The sequence below is a fragment of the Vigna umbellata genome, chromosome 6 (genome assembly GCF_029865625.1).
Source record: "Vigna umbellata cultivar VRB3 chromosome 6, Vumbellata_1.0, whole genome shotgun sequence".
Classification (NCBI taxonomy): Eukaryota; Viridiplantae; Streptophyta; class Magnoliopsida; order Fabales; family Fabaceae; genus Vigna; species Vigna umbellata.
In genome coordinates this window covers 40,017,258-40,030,096 of record NC_142170.1, presented here as the reverse complement: position 1 = coordinate 40,030,096, position 12,839 = coordinate 40,017,258, and positions in this window count along the sequence as shown.

Here is a 12,839-nt window from a genome sequence, read left to right as displayed (position 1 = left end):
GTGGAGGAAGTTGAGGAAGTGGACTAAGTGGACGAAGTTGACGAAGTGGAGGAAGGGGAGGAAGTTGACGAAGGGGAGGAAGTTGAAGAAGTAGACGAAGTTGACGAAGATGACAAAGTTGACGAAGTGGACTAAGTGGACGAAGTGGACGTAGAGGACGTAGAGAACGAAGAGGACGAAGTGGAAAAAGTTGACGAAGTTGACGAAGTGGATGAAGTGGAACAAGTTGACGAAGTAGACGAAGTTGACGAAGTGAAGGAAGTGGACTAAGTTGACGAAGTGGAGGAAGTTGACGACGTGGAGGAAGTCCACGAAGTGGAGGAAGTGGACGAAGTAGACGAAGTTGACGAAGAGGACGAAGTTGACAAAATGGACGAAGAGGAAGAAGTTGACGAAGTTGACGAAGTTGACGAAGTTGACAAAGTGAACGAAGTGGAGCAAGTGGAGGAATCGGAGGAAGTGGACTAAGTGGACGAAGTTGAAGAAGTGGACGAAGTGGAAGAAGTTGACGAAGTGGACGAAGTTGACGAAGTGGACGAAGTTGACGAAGTGGACGAAGAGGAAGAAGTTGACGAAGTTGACGAAGTGGACGAAGTGGAGGAATATGACAAAGTTGACGAAGTGGAGGAAGTGGAGGAAGTGGAGGAAATGGGCGAAGTTGGTGAAGTGGACGAAGTGGATTAAGTGGAGGACGTGCAGGAAGTGGAGGAAGTGGAGGAAGTGGACTAAGTGGACTAAGTGGACGAATTGGACGAAGTGGAGGACGTAGGGGAAGTGGAGGAAGTTGAGGAAGTGGACTAAGTGGACGAAGTTGACGAAGTGGAGGAAGTGGAGGAAGTTGACGAAGGGGAGGAAGTTGAAGAAGTAGACGAAGTTGACGAAGATGACAAAGTTGACGAAGTGGACTAAGTGGACGAAGTGGACGTAGAGGACGTAGAGAACGAAGAGGACGAAGTGGAAAAAGTTGACGAAGTTGACGAAGTGGATGAAGTGGAACAAGTTGACGAAGTAGACGAAGTTGACGGAGTGAAGGAAGTGGACTAAGTTGACGAAGTGGAGGAAGTTGACGACGTGGAGGAAGTCCACGAAGTGGAGGAAGTGGACGAAGTAGACGAAGAGGACGAAGTTGACAAAATGGACGAAGAGGACGAAGTTGACGAAGTTGACGAAGTTGACGAAGTTGACGAAGTTGAGAAAGTGAACGAAGTGGAGCAAGTGGAGGAATCGGAGGAAGTGGACTAAGTGGACGAAGTTGAAGAAGTGGACGAAGTGGAAGAAGTGGACGAAGTGGACGAAGTTGACGAAGTGGACGAAGTTGACGAAGTGGACGAAGAGGAAGAAGTTGACGAAGTTGACGAAGTGGACGAAGTGGAGGAATATGACAAAGTTGACGAAGTGGAGGAAGTGGAGGAAGTGGAGGAAGTGGAGGAAATGGGCGAAGTGGGCGAAGTGGACGAAGTGGATTAAGTGGAGGACGTGCAGGAAGTGGAGGAAGTGGAGGAAGTGGACTAAGTGGACTAAGTGGACGAATTGGACGAAGTGGAGGACGTAGGGGAAGTGGAGGAAGTTGAGGAAGTGGACTAAGTGGACGAAGTTGACGAAGTGGAGGAAGTGGAGGAAGTTGACGAAGGGGAGGAAGTTGAAGAAGTAGACGAAGTTGACGAAGATGACAAAGTTGACGAAGTGGACTAAGTTGACGAAGTGAACGAAGTGGACGAAGTGGACGTAGAGGACGTAGAGAACGAAGAGGACGAAGTGGAAAAAGTTTACGAAGTTGACGAAGTGGATGAAGTGGAAGAAGTTGACGAAGTAGACGAAGTTGACGTAGTGAAGGAAGTGGACTAAGTTGACGAAGTGGAGGAAGTTGACGAAGTGGAGGAAGTGGACGAAGTAGACGAAGTTGACGAAGATGACGAAGTGGACGAAGTGGACGATTTGGACGAAGTGGAGGAGGTGGATGAAGTGGAGGAAGAGGAGGAAGTTGAGGAAGTGAAGGAAGTGGACTAAGTGGACGAAGTTGACGAAGTGGAGGAAGTGGAGGAAGTGGAAGAAGTGGACGAAGTTGAAGAAGTGGACAAAGTTGACGAAGTAGACAAAGAGAACGAAGTGGACGAAGTGGAGGAAGCGGAGGAAGTGGCCTACGTGGACGAAGTTGACGAAGTGGACGAAGTGGAAGAAGTTGACGAAGTGGAGGAAGTTGACGAAGTGGACGAAGTTGACGAAGTGGACGAAGTGGAAGAAGTTGACGAGGTTGACGAAGTGGACGCAGTTGACAAGGTGGACGAAGTGGAAGAAGTTGACGAAGTGGACGAAGTTGACAAAGTGAAGGAAGTGGACTAAGTTGACGAAGTGGACGAAATTGAAGAAGTTGTTGACAAACTGGAGGAAGTGGAGGAAGTGGAGGAAGTAGAGGAAGTGGAGGAAGTGGAGGAAGTGGAGGAAGTGGACGAAGTGAACGCAATGGACGAAGTGGAAGAAGTTGACGAAGTGGACGAAGTGGACGAAGTTGACGATGTTGACGAAGTGGACGAAGTGGATGAAGTGGAGGAAGTGAAGAAAGTGGAGGAAGTTGGTGAAGTGGACGAAGTGGAGGAAGTGGAGGAAGTAGAGGAAGTGGAGGAAGGGGAGGAAGTGGAGGAAGTGGAGGAAGTGGAGGAAGTGAACTAAGTGGACGAAATGGACGAAGATGAGGTAGTGGATTAAGTGGAGGAAGTGGACTAAGTGGACGAAGTTGAAGAAGTTGACGAAGTGGAGGAAATAGAGGAAGTGGACGTAGTAGAGGAAGTAGACGAAGTTGACGAAGATCACGAAGTTGACGAAGTGGACGAAGTGGACGAGGTGGACGAAGTTGACGAAGTAGACGAAGTGGACGAAGTGGACGAAGTGGACGAAGCGAAGGAAGTCGACTAAGTGGACGAAATTGAAGAAGTTGACGAAGTAGAGGAAGTGGACGAAGTGGAGGAAGTGGAGGAAGTGGAGGAAGCGGACGAAGGAACGCAGTGTACGAAGTGGAAGAAGTTGGCGAAGGGGACGAAGTTTACGACGGGGACGAAGTTTACGACGGGGACGAAGTTGACGAAGTGGACGAAGTTGACGATGTTGACAAAGTTCACGAACTGGAGGAAGTGGACGAAGTAGAGGAAGTGGAGGAAGTAGAGGAAGTGGAGGAAGTGGAGGAAGTGGAGGAAGAGGAGGAAGTGGAGTAGGTGGAGTAAGTGGACGAATTGGACGAAGCGGAGATAGTGGAGGAAGTTGAGGAAGTGGACTAAGTGGATGAAGTTGACGAAGTGGGGCAAAATAAGGAATTGAAAGAAATGGAGGAAGCGGAGGAAGTGGACGAAGTTGACGAAGTGGACGACGTGGAGGAAGTGCAGGACGTGAAAGAAGTGGAGGAAGTAGAGTAAGTGGAAGAAGTGGACAAAGTTGACGAAGTTGACGAAGGGCACGAAGTGGAAGAAGTTGACGAAGTGGACGAAGTTGACGAAGTCGACGAAGTGGAGGAAGTCGACGAAGTGGACGAAGTGGAAGAAGTTGGCGAATTGGACGAAGTTGACGAAGGGGACGAAGTTGACGAACTGGACGAAGTTGGTGAACTGGACGAAGTAGAGGAAGTGGAGGAAGTAGAGGAAATGGAGGAAGTGGAGGAAGTGGAGGAAGTGGACTAAGTGGACGAATTGGACGAAGTGGAGGTAGTGGAGGTAGTAGAGGAAGTGGACTAAGTGGACTAAGTTGACAAAGTTGAAGAAATTGACGAAGTGGACGAAGTGAAAGAAGTTGATGAAGTGGACGAAGTTGACGAAGTGGAGGAAGTGGAGGAAGTCGACGAACTGGAAGAAGTTGACGAAGTGGACGAAGTTGATGAAGTGAACGACGTTGACAAAGTTGACGAAGTTGACGAAGTGGACGAAGTGGAAGAAGTTGACGAAGTAGACGAAATGGAAGAAGTGGAAGAGGTGGAAGAAATGGGCGAAGTGGACGAAGTTGACGAATTTTACGAAGTGGACGAAGTGGACGAAGTGGACGAAGTTGACCTTGTTGACGATGTGGACGAAGTGGAGGAAGTAGAGGAAGTGGACTAAGTGGGAGAAGTTGACGAAGTTGAGGAAGTGGTGGAAGTGATGGAAGTGGACTAAGTGGACGAAGTGGACGAAGTTGACGAAGTTGAAGACGTGGACGAAGTGGACGAAGTGAAAGAAGTTGACGAAGTGGACGAAGTTGACGATGTGGAGGAAGTGGAGGAAGTCGACGAAGTGGACGAAGTGAAAGAAGTTGGCGAAGTGGACGAAGTTGACGAAGTTGGTGAAGTGGACGACGTAGAGGAGGTGGACGAAGTAGACGAAATGGAGGAAGTGGAGGAAATGGAGGAAGCGGACTAAGTGGACGAATTGGACGAAGTAAAGGTAGTGGAGGAAGTGGACTAAATTGACGAAGTGGACGAAGTTGATGAAGTTGACAAAGTTGAAGAAGTGGACGAAGTGAAAGAAGTTGACAAAGTGGACGAAGTTGACGAAGTGGAGGAAGTGGAGGAAATCGATGAAGTTGAAAAAGTGGACGAAGTTGATGACGTTTACGAAGTGGACGAAGTCCAGGAAGTGGAGGAAAGGGAGGAAACGGAGGAAGTGGACTATGTGAACGAAGTTGACGAAGTTGACGAAGTGGACGAAGTGGACGAAGAGGACGAAGTGGACGAAGAGGACGAAGTGGACGAAGTTGACGATGTGGAGGAAGTGGAGCAAATGGACAAAGTGGACGAAGTGGATGAAGTGGACGAAGTGGATGAAGTGGACGAAGTGGACGAAGTTGGTGACGTGGAAGAAGTTGACGAAGTGGAAGAAGTGGAAGAAGTGGAGGAAGCGGAGGAAGTGGACTAAGTGGACGAAGTTGACGAAGTGGAAGAAGTTGACGAAGTGGACGAAGTAGAAGAAGTTGACGAAGTGGACGAAATGGACGAAGTTCACGAAGTGGACGAAGTTGATGAACTTGACGAAGTGGACGAAGTTGACGAAGTTGACGAAGTGGACGAAGTGGACGAAGTGTACGACGTGGAGGAAGTGGAGGGAGTGGACAAAGTGGACGAAGTTGGTAAAGTGGACGAAGTCGACCAAGTGGAGGAAGTGGAGGAAGTGGACTAAGTGAAAGAAGTTGACGAAATGGTGGAAGTGATGGGAGTGGTCTAAGTGGACGAAATGGACGAAATCGACAAAGTTGACGAACTTGACGAAGTTGACGAACTAGACGAAATGAAAGAAGTTGACGAAGTCGACGAAGTTGACGAAGTGGAGGAAGTGGAGGAAGTCGACGAAGTTGAAGAATTTGTCAAAGTGGACGAAGTTGACGAAGTTTACGATGTTTACGAAGTGGACGAAGCGGAGGAAGTGGACTAAGTGGACGAAGTTGACGAAGGGGACGAAGTGGACGACGTGGACGAAGTGGAGGGAGTGGACGAAGTTGGTGAAGTGGATGAAGTCGAGGAAGTGGAGGAAGTGGAAGAAGTAGAGGAAGTGGACTAAGTGGAAGAAGTTGACGAAGTGGTGGAAGTGAATGAAGTGGAAAAAGTGGACTAAGTGGACGAAGTGGACCAAGTTGACGAAGTTGAAGAGGTTGACGAAGCGGACAAAGTTAAAGAAGTTGACGAGGTGAACGAAGTTGACGAAGTGGAGGAAGTGGAGGAAGTCGACGAAGTGGACGAAGTTGACAAAGTGGACGAAGTTGACGACGTTTTACGAAGTGGAAAAGAAGGAAGTGGGGGAAGTTGACGAAGTGGACGAAGTTGACAAAGTTGACGAAGTGGACGAAGTTGACAAAGTTGACGAAGTGGTCGAAGTAGACGAGTTGGAGGAAGTGGAAGAATTGGAGGAAGTGGAGGAAGTTGACGAAGTAGACGAAATGGACGAAGTGGATGAAGTGGATGAAGTGGAGGAAGTGGACTAGGAGGACGAAGTTAAAAAAGTGGAGGAAGTAGAGGAAGTAGAGGAAGTGGAGGAAGTGGACTAAGTGAAAGAAGTTGACGAAATGGTGGAAGTGATGGGAGTGGTCTAAGTGGACGAAATGGACAAAATCGACAAAGTTGACGAACTTGACGAAGTTGACGAACTAGACGAAATGAAAGAGGTTGACGAAGTCGACGAAGTTGACGAAGTGGAGGAAGTGGAGGAAGTCGACGAAGTTGAAGAATTTGTCAAAGTGGACGAAGTTGACGAAGTTTACGATGTTTACGAAGTGGACGAAGGGGAGGAAGTGGACTAAGTGGACGAAGTTGACGAAGGGGACGAAGTGGACGACGTGGACGAAGTGGAGGGAGTGGACGAAGTTGGTGAAGTGGATGAAGTCGAGGAAGTGGAGGAAGTCGAGGAAGTAGAGGAAGTGGACTAAGTGGAAGAAGTTGACGAAGTGGTGGAAGTGAATGAAGTGGAAAAAGTGGACGAAGTGGACCAAGTTGACGAAGTTGACGAAGTTGAAGAGGTTGACGAAGCGGACGAAGTGAAAGAAGTTGACGAGGTGAAAGAAGTTGACGAGGTGAACGAAATTGACGAAGTGGAGGAAGTGGAGGAAGTCGACGAAGTGGACGAAGTTGACAAAGTGGACGAAGTTGACGACGTTTACGAAGTGGACCAAGTCCAAGAAGTGGGGGAAGTTGACGAAGTGGACGAAGTTGACAAAGTTGACGAAGTGGACGAAGTTGACAAAGTTGACGAAGTGGACGAAGTTGACAAAGTTGACGAAGTGGTCGAAGTAGACGAGTTGGAGGAAGTGGAAGAATTGGAGGAAGTGGAGGAAGTTGACGAAGTAGACGAAATGGACGAAGTGGATGAAGTGGATGAAGTGGAGGAAGTGGACTAGGAGGACGAAGTTAAAAAAGTGGAGGAAGTAGAGGAAGTAGAGGAAGTGGAGGAAGTGGAGGAAGTAGAGGAAGTGGACGAAGTTGAAGAAGTGGACGAAATGGACGAAGTAGACGATTTGGACGAAGTGGAGGACATGGATGAAGTGGAGGAAGAGGACGAAGTGGAGGAAGTGAAGGCAGTGGACTAAGTGGACGAAGTTGACGAATTGGAGGAAGTGGAGGAAGTGGAGGAAGTCCACGAATTGGAGGAAGTGGACGATGTGGACGAAGTGGACGAAGTGCACGAAGTGGACGAAGTGGATGAAGTGGACGAAGTGGACGAAGAGGACGAAGTGGACGAAGTTTACGAAGTGGACGAAGTTTAGGATGTGGAGGAAGTAGAGGAAGTGGACGAAGTTGAAGAAGTGGACGAAGTGGATGAAGTTGACGAAGTGGATGAAGTGGACGAAGTTGGTGACCTGGAAGAAGTTGACGAAGTGGAAGAAGTGGAGGAAGCGGAGGAAGTGGACTAAGTGGACGAAGTTGACGAAGTGGACGAAGTGGAAGAAGTTGACGAAGTGGACGAAGTTGACGAAGAGGACGACGTGGACGACGTGGAGGAAGTGGAGGGAGTGGACGAAGTGGACGAAGTTGGTAAGGTGGACAAAGTCGACCAAGTGCAGGAAGTGGACGAAGTGGACTAAGTGGAAGAAGTTGACGAAATGGTCGAAGTGATGGAAGTGGAGTAAGTGGACGAAATGGACGAAGTTGACGAACTGGATGAAATGAAAGAAGTTGACGAAGTCGACGAAGTTGACGAAATCGACGAAGTCGACGAATTTGACAAAGTGGACGAAGTTGACGAAGTCCAGGAAGTGGAGGAAGTGGAGGAAGTGGGCGAAGTTGACGAAGTGGACGAAGTGGACGACGTGGAGGAATTGGAGGAAATGGAGGAAGTTGACGAAGTGGATGAAATGGACGAAGTGGACGAAGTGGACGAAGTTGGCGAAGTTGACGATGTGGAGGATGTGGAGGATATGGAGGAAGTGGAGGAAGTGGACGAAGTTGAAGAAGTGGACGAAGTGGATGAAGTTGACGAAGTGGACGAAGTTGGTGAAGTGGAAGCAGTTGACGAAGTGGACGAAGTGGAGGAAGCGGAGGAAGTGGACTAAGTGGACGAAGTTGACGAAGTTGACGAAGTGGAAGAAGTTGACGAAGGGGACGAAGTTGACGAAGTGGAGGACGTTGACGAAGTTGACGAAGTGGACGAAGTGGACGACGTGGACGAAGTGGAGGAAGTGGATGGAGTGGACGAAGTGTACGAACTTGGTGAAGTGGACGAAATCTACGAAGTGGAGGAAGTGGAGGAAGTGGACTAAGTTGACGAAGTTGACGAAGTTGATGAAGTGGTGGAAGTGAAGGAAGTGGACTAAGTGGACAAAGTTGACGAAGTGGACGAAGTGGACGAAGTGGACGAAGTGGACGAAGTGGACGAAGTTGACGAAGTGGACGAAGTGGACGAAGTGAAAGAAGTGGACGAAGTTGACGAAGTGGAGGAAGTGGAGGAAGCCGACGAAGTTGACGAAGTTCACAAAATGGACGAAGTTGACGAAGTTTACGAAGTGGACGAAGTCCAGGAAGTGGGGGAAGTGGAGGAAGTGGAGGAAGTAGACGAAGTTGAGGAAGTTGAGGAAATTGACAAAGTTGATGAAGTGGAGGAAGTGGAGGAAGTGGAGGAAGTTGACGAAGTTGACAAAGTTGGCGAAGTTGACAAAGTTGATGAAGTGGACGAACGTGACGAAATTGGCGAAGTGGACGAAGTTGACGAAGTTGGCGAAGTGGTCGAAGTTGACGAAGTGGACTAGGTGGACGAAGTTGACGAAGTTAACAAAGTGGAGGTAGTGGAGGAAGTGGACGAAGTTGACGAAGTTGAAGAAGTGGACGAAGTGGACGATTTGGATGAAGTGGAGTAGGTGGATGAAGTGCTGGAAAAGGAGGAAGTTGAGGAAGTGAAGGAAGTGGACTAAGTGGACGAAGTTGACGAAGTGGAGGACGTGGACGAAGTTGAAGAAGTGGACGAAGTTGACGAAGTGGACAAAGAGAACGAAGTGGACGAAGTGGAGGAAGCGGAGGAAGTGGACTAAGAGGACGAAGGTTACGAAGTGGACGAAGTGGCTGAAGTGGACGAAATTGACGAAGTGGACGAAGTGGAAGAAGTTGAGGAAGTTGACGAAGTGGACGAAGTGGAGGAAGTGGACGAAGTGGAGGAATATGACAAAGTTCACGAAGTGGAGGAAGTGGACGAAGTTGGTGAAGTGGATGAAGTGGATTAAGTGGAGGAAGTGGAGGAAGTGGACTAAGTGGACTAAGTGGACGAACTGGACGAAGTGGAGGACGTGGAGGAAGTCGAGGAAGTGGACGAAGTGGAGGAATATGACAAAGTTCACGAAGTAGAGGAAGTGGAGGAAGTGGACGAAGTTGGTGAAGTGGAGGAAATGGATTAAGTGCAGGAAGTGGAGGAAGTGGACTAAGTGGACGAATTGGACGAAGTGGAGGACATGGACGAAGTCGAGGAAGTGGAGGAAGTTGAGGAGGTGGACTAAGTGGAGGAAGTTGACGAAATGGAGGAAGTGGAGGAAGTTGACGAAGTGGAGGAAGTTGAAGAAGTTGACGAAGATGACAATGTTGACGAAGTTGACGAAGTGGATTAAGTGTACGAAGTGGACGAAGTGGACGAAGTGGACGAAGTGGACGAAGTGGTCGAAGTGGACGAAGTGGACGAAGTGGACGAAGTGGACGAAGTGGACGAAGTGGACGAAGTGGACGAAGTTGACGTAGAGGACATAGAGGACGAAGTGGACGATTTGGACGAAGTGGAGGACGTGGATGAATTGGAGTAACAGGAAGAAGAAGAGGGAGTGAAGGAAGTGGACTAAGTGGACTAAGTGGACGAAGTTGACGAAGTGGAGGAAGTGGATGAAGTGGAGGAAGTCCACGAAATGAAGGAAGTGGACGAAGTAGACAATGTTGACGAACTGGACAAAGTAGACGAAGTGGACGAAGTGGACGAAGTGGACGAAGTGGACGAAGTGGACGAAGTGGACGAAGTGGACGAAGTGGACGAAGTGGACGAAGTGGACGAGGTGGACGAGGTGGACGAAGTGGACGAAGTGGACGAAATGGAAGAAGTTGACGAAGTGGACGAAGTTGATGAAGTGGACGAACTGGAAGAAGTTGACGAAGTTGACGAAGTGGACGAAGTGGAGGAATATGACAAAGTTGGTGAAGTGGACGAAGTGGATTAAGTGGAGGAAGTGGAGGAAGTGGAGGAAGTGGACTAAGTGGACTAAGTGTACGAATTGGACGAAGTGGAGGACGTGGAGGGAGTCGAGGAAGTGGAGGAAGTTGAGGAAGTGGACTAAGTGGAGAAAGTTGACGAAGTGGAGGAAGTGGAGGAAGTTGAAGAAGTAGACGAAGTTGACGAAGATGACAAAGTTGACGAAGTGGACGAAGTGGATTAGGTGTACGAAGTGGAGGAAGTGGACGAAGTGGACGAAGTGGACGAAGTGGATGAAGTGGACGAAGTGGACGAAGTGGACGTTGAGGACATAGAGGAAGAAGTGGACGAAGTGGATGAAGTTGACGAAGTGGACGAAGTTGGTGAAGTGGAAGCAGTTGACGAAGTGGACGAAGTGGAGGAAGCGGAGGAAGTGGACTAAGTGGACGAAGTTGACGAAGTGGACGAAGTGGTAGAAGTTGACGAAGTGGACGAAGTTGACGAAGTGGAGGACGTTGACGAAGTTGACGAAGTGGACGAAGTGGACGACGTGGACGAAGTGGAGGAAGTGGATGGAGTGGACGAAGTGTACGAAGTTGGTGAAGTGGACGAAATCTAAGAAGTGGAGGAAGTGGAGGAAGTGGACTAAGTGGAAGAAGTTGACGAAGTTGACGAAGTTGATGAAGTGGCGGAAGTGAAGGAAGTGGACTAAGTGGACAAAGTTGACGAAATGGACGAAGTGGACGAAATAGACGAAGTGGACGAAGTGGACGAAGTCGACGAAGTGGACGAAGTGGACGAAGTGGACGAAGTGGACGAAGTGGACGAAGTGGACGAAGTTGACGAAGTGGACGAAGTGGACGAAGTGAAAGAAGTGGACGAAGTGGACGATGTGGACGAAGTGAAAGAAGTGGAGGAAGTGGACGAAGTGGACGAAGTGGAGGAAGTGGAGGAAGTCGACGAAGTTGACGAAGTTCACAAAGTGGACGAAGTTGACGAAGTTTACGAAGTGGACGAAGTCCAGGAAGTGGGGGAAGTGGAGGAAGTGGAGGAAGTGGAGGAAGTGGAGGAAGTGGAGGAAGTGGAGGAAGTGGAGGAAGTGGAGGAAGTGGAGGAGGTGGAGGAAGTGGACTAAGTGGAAGAAGTTGATGAAGTTAACGAAGTTGACGAAGTGGTGGAAGTGGAGGGAGTGGACGAAGCTGGTGAAGTGGAGGAAGTGGAGGAAGTGGACTAAGTGGAAGAACTTGATGAAGTTGACGAAGTGGTGGAAGTGAAGGAAGTGGAGTAAGTGGACGAAGTTGACGAAGTTGACGAAGTTGACGTAGTTGAAGATGTTGACGAAGTGGACGAAGTGAAAGAAGTTGACGAAGTGGACGAAGTTGACGAAGTTTAGGAAGTGGAGGAAGTCGACGAAGTGGACGAATTTGACAAAGTGGACTAAATTGACGACGTTTACGAAGTAGACCAAGTCCTGGAAGTGGAGGAAGTGGAGGAAGTTGACAAAGTTGACGAAGTTGACGAAGTGGACGAAGTGGACGAAGTGGAGGAAGTGGAGGAATTGGAGGAAGTTGACAAAGTGGACGAAGAGGACGAAGGTGACGAAATTGGCGAAGTGGGCGAAGTTGACGAAGTTGGCGAAGTGGTCGAAGTTGACGAAGTGGACTAGGTGGACGAAGTTGACGAAGTTAACAAAGTGGAGGTAGTGGAGGAAGTGGACGAAGTTGACGAAGTTGAAGAAGTGGACGAAGTGGACGATTTGGATGAAGTGGAGTAGGTGGATGAAGTGCAGGAAGAGGAGGAAGTTGAGGAAGTGAAGGAAGTGGACTAAGTGGACGAAGTTGACGAAGTGGAGGAAGTGGACGAAGTTGAAGAAGTGGACGAAGTTGACGAAGTGGACAAAGAGAACGAAGTGGACGAAGTGGAGGAAGCGGAGGAAGTGGACTAAGAGGACGAAGGTTACGAAGTGGACGAAGTGGAAGAAGTGGACGAAGTGAAGTGGCTGAAGTGGACGAAATTGACGAAGTGGACGAAGTGGAAGAAGTTGACGAAGTGGACGAAGTGGAGGAATATGACAAAGTTCACGAAGTGGAGGAAGTGGACGAAGTTGGTGAAGTGGAGGAAGTGGATTAAGTGGAGGAAGTGGAGGAAGTGGACTAAATGGACTAAGTGGACGAAGTGGAGGACATGGACGAAGTCGAGGAAGTGGAGGAAGTTGAGGAAGTGGACTAAGTGGAGGAAGTTGACGAAGTGGAGGAAGTGGAGGAAGTTGACGAAGTGGAGGAAGTTGAAGAAGTAGATGAAGTTGACGAAGATGACAATGTTGACGAAGTTGACAAAGTGGATTAAGTGTACGAAGTGGACGAAGTGGACGAAGTGGACGAAGTGGACGAAGTGGACGAAGTGGACGAAGTGGACGAAGTGGACGAAGTGGACGAAGTGGACGAAGTGGACGAAGTGGACGAAGGGGACGAAGGGGACGAAGGGGACGAAGTGGACGAAGTTGACGTAGAGGACATAGAGGACGAAGTGGACGATTTGGACGAAGTGGAGGACGTGGATGAATTGGAGGAACAGGAAGAAGAGGAGGGAGTGAAGGAAGTGGAGTAAGTGGACTAAGTGGACGAAGTTGACGAAGTGGAGGAAGTGGATGAAGTGGAGGAAGTCCACGAAATGGAGGAAGTGGACGAAGTAGACAATGTTGATGAACTGGACGAAGTACACGAAGTGGACGAAATGGACGAA